A 4,500-nucleotide genomic window follows, 5' to 3' on the forward strand; every position below is an offset into this window, starting at 1 on the left:
TGCCTTGCTTAACAACTATAGAAGGTGATATGAAGGAATCTATAACACCTAAATCAAACTAGTTACACTTAACAACTATGGAAGGTGATATGAAGGAATCTATAACACCTAAATCAAACAAGATGAAAATAGTTGTACCTATGATCGCTCCAGTAGTCTCAACTATAGTTCCTTGGTGATCTGCTCGGAGATGATCTATCACTACAAACACTCTATGTGATCTCCCAACATCACACTATAGGCTCAAATGTTGTTGGCCCAGGTCTCAAATAGTGAGATGTATGTTGCGGAAAGTTGGCTACAATATGCCCAAATTATCCACAAGAGAAACACCATGTACATCTATCAAACCTCTCCCTACTGGAGGTGCACTAAACTATTGGTGACTATCTCTACTATAAAATGAGTGATTACTCTATGCATGATGATTATTCTGATTTTGCCTATTGTGCTGCAAGTTTTGGAAGTTCTGAGAATTAAAACCACTGCCACCACTCTATGTTGGAGGGTAGGATGCCTTCTATTTTTGGTGTTGTCGTTGTTGTTACTAACCCACATTGCCTTTGGGATAAGGAGGCTTCCAATTACTGCTTGTGCTTTGGTTTCATTTGGACAATGATGTTACAGGTGCTCCCAAAAAACCACCATGTCCCAAAGTGATGTTCTGCTCCACATTAATAGCTTGATGTACTGCATCCTTGAGAGTTTTAGGTTGGAATACCTTTACACCACCGATAAAATTGTTATTTAGATCCTGTATGAAATGTTGTACCATCAGTAATGAACTATCACTAATCCCTACATAAGGCATGAGCTCATAGAAATTCTACTCATACTCTACCACAATCATAGTATATTGCCTCACCATTTTGGAGTTCATCTTCCCTTTTTTGGTGTCACTCCTCTCATAGGAAGTGATCATGGAAGTTTTCAAGGAATGAATCCCATGTAACAGTGTTCATATTCACACTTAGTTTCTTTTCTTCAATGTTCCACCATGTAGCCCCAAATATTTCTAGGTGTGTGATGACATACCTTTCTTTGACATTGGAGTCAAAGCATTTCATCACAAAACATCTATCTAGAGAAATTAACCAATGCTCTTACTTTGGTGAAAGGTTTGATCTTGGACCTCTGTAGGTCCCTCATCTCAATGGCCTTAGCCAAACTTTGTCTATCATCATGGAGGTCTCCCTGAGGACTCTTGTATCTTCACCTCTCCTCATTCTAGCATGATGTGATTCCTATAGATTGGCACCCCTTGGAGGAGTTGGCCACTCTATGATTGTCTTCATCATCTGTCTCAATTCAACCTCCTCTGAATCAACTTGATTATCCCCATTGTGTTCCTCCTTGTTCTCTTCCTAAACAAGACTCTCATGGCTAGTCTCATGAAGACTAATATATCTACCTCACCCACAATCTCTATTATGGCCCAAGCTACAACCTCTCACTGTCAATCTAGTCCTAGATACCATCCTACAACAATATCCAAGAAAGAACAACAAAATTCCAATAATATCAACAAGGGCATACTACTATAAAGCATAAACATAAGAAACATGTTTTGGAAACAATTCAAGATTTATTTTAGTCTTACCTATTTCTAAGTCTAAGTATTTGATCTTTGAAGCTCAAGTGTTCAATTTGAAATAGATACATATAGTTTTTAAAGTTTTGTTTTAGTTTAACTAGTTATCATATAGTGGCATTCCAATATATTTAGAGCTCCCAATGTAGAAACTTGGGCTCTAATGCTAGATGTAACACCCCACCAAGGAACCCAAAAATAAATTAACCTAATATGTCATTAAGTTTTCCAAACATTTTTTTTGAAAGATTAAACCAACAAGAGATAACATAATGGAAGCAATAAATCACATACATACAAATAATCCATAAATAGATTATATCTCTTAAGGGTTCCATGACATTGAATCATATATATAAGTTTTATTAAAACTAAATTTGATACATAAAGAATCCACATCATAGAATAACCATAAGAATGAATTCGATGAAATAATATATAATTACATAAGATGCCACATGGCATAACCAAAATGCATAATCATCCTCTGTACAAGTCACAGGGTATGAAAATCTCAAAGAATATACATCATGAATAAATACAACATCTCATAAGATCTCTAGATAATCAATTACAATACATCATATAACCACCAAACATAAACACAAGATCAGAATGAAAGGAATAGTTACACAAGTACATCCAGTAATGATATCCAGTTGTCGGATCTCAAAGGTATAAGAAACACTAACACCTGACCTTGTGTAACCTAAATGGCCCACTCCCACCGTGTTGAGGAGATAATCTCAAGTCCCATACATATATCAATCCCAAAAGTCATAGCCATCATCTAGGTCAAGAAATCCTAATAGAAATCTATCTCAAAGGGTACCAAGACACAAGTAACATCTAAGCCTACAGGTAACAAAGACACATAGGAAATATACTATGTAAAAATCAACTCACCTTTGTAGCCACTCTAGACTTTGGCCCCCTAGTGACTATATGTGGCATCACTATCCTTTTGTATAGACAAGGCATATTAATGAGTCAAGGTCACAACCAAGAATCCTCTCTACTCCCATTCTAGCCTATACTAGCACTCAAGGCATCAGTGAGGTAAAACACTGACTTTTATTAATTCATTTTAAACTCATTTAATGAAATATTATCACTTATTAAAACAACCTACAATGGGTTATCCAGGCAACCTCTTTAGGGATCCAACCTTTATTGCAAGCCACTTCCCAACATGCATAAAGATAACCTACCCTAAGCTCATAGAAAAAAATCCCATAAGGTCACAATGACCACATCAGCCCTATACAAGGGAAATCCCAATATAACCACTACTCCATATCTCAAAGACCAAATCACATAACCATGACATCACATATAACATCATAAAACAAAACTCCTTGGCCTCTAGTAAACATCCAAAACTTGGTCAACATCCTAAGTCAAATCCAAGCCTAGTAAAATAAACCATACATCATGTTGGGACTAAAACTTGCATGGTCAATTTTGAGTACCATTGAGAATTTGAGCCCTATAAATGCTTTTTGATGCCTATGTACCCGGCTATACTTATGAGCCCCAAGAGGTGTTTGATACTTCTAACACCTTTCATTCAACCTTTCTAAGTGTTTCATGAAGTTAAATTGACATTCTCAGCCATTTTGTGAAGTCTCATTTCGAGCACATTTCAATTCTGCATTTTACCCAAGTGTCAAACAGTGACAGGAGGTTGTGTTTGCATCTGAATATCTTGCACCCAGAAATGTTTCATGACTCACCACTTTGGGAGTATCTAGTGTCCATACCAAAGAACCTATGTTTTAGATTTTGAGTCATTTCAAATCTATTTGACTAGGTTTTGAACCCCTCAAATTTGGTAGTTTACTATTTTCATGCTTATGCACTTTGCAAATAATTCTAGGAAGCCCTGTTTAACGTGTTATAATTTTGACACAGTTGACCAAAATGATGAAATTCCTTTTGCATTGTGTTTTAGACATCAGATACTTGTTATGTTTCAAGTTTTAGCTTATGATGAATCCGTTTGATCAGTTTTCAAATGCGATTCCAAATGGAATTTCTATCTTTTTACTGGTGTCAGCATTTGCAAATTTGTCGGGACCCTTATTCGGGATGTTATAATTCCTAATCTGTGATCGGTAAGATTTAATGGATTGTACCATTGTGTTGTACTCCAAAAATACTTTAATTATGCCAGTTTTCAAGTCATGAGGAATCCATTTGCACACTTTCTGAGGTTAATTTTATTCGTAAAAAATGTTTTCTGTTAGTGTTTCCTGTTTACAAATTCTGAGTAGTTTACTTTGAACACTTGCCATTTGCATCCTATTATTCATCATGAGCCCAAATCATAGATCCATACTCTCCTCGCGACAGAGAACCAACACCCCGAGTTTCATTTTCCATGTGCTCATTTGCCCAATTTTCAAAGCCAAATCCATATGTGATTTGTTGTTTTCTGACATTTTTCATGTAGGTAATTTTGAGAGGTCAATTTTGACAGCGAATATCTTTTCACCTCGAATTCCTCATGAGACTAGATTTGACAGGGTAAAAGTGTGTGGAACAGATAATCAGTATCCCAGATTTCAAAGCCCAGGTATCTGTTCAGGTCAGTTTTTAAAGCCAATTAAAGGATCTCTTGGCATTAGATTGATGGTTTGCAATAAGAAGTGAAAATGAGTTTAAAAAGTTAAATCAATGATGCAAATTGATTTCAGTCACTGTTGGGTGATTGGTGGATTAGTTTGACAGTTTAGGTGTTTGAAAACAAAACAAAATCAGTCGGACCCACTTTAAAAATTGAAGGTTCTCACTTATATTAAATACTTTCAAAATATTTTATGGCTATTGATTAATTCCACAAATAGCCAACATGGTGTTTGAAAAAATACTTGATTGAGGTGGGGAGAATATGTTTGCAGTATATA

This window comes from Cupressus sempervirens, chromosome 3 (genome assembly GCF_028749045.1).
Source record: "Cupressus sempervirens isolate cs-2001-9-10 chromosome 3, ASM2874904v1, whole genome shotgun sequence".
NCBI classification, from domain to species: domain Eukaryota; kingdom Viridiplantae; phylum Streptophyta; class Pinopsida; order Cupressales; family Cupressaceae; genus Cupressus; species Cupressus sempervirens.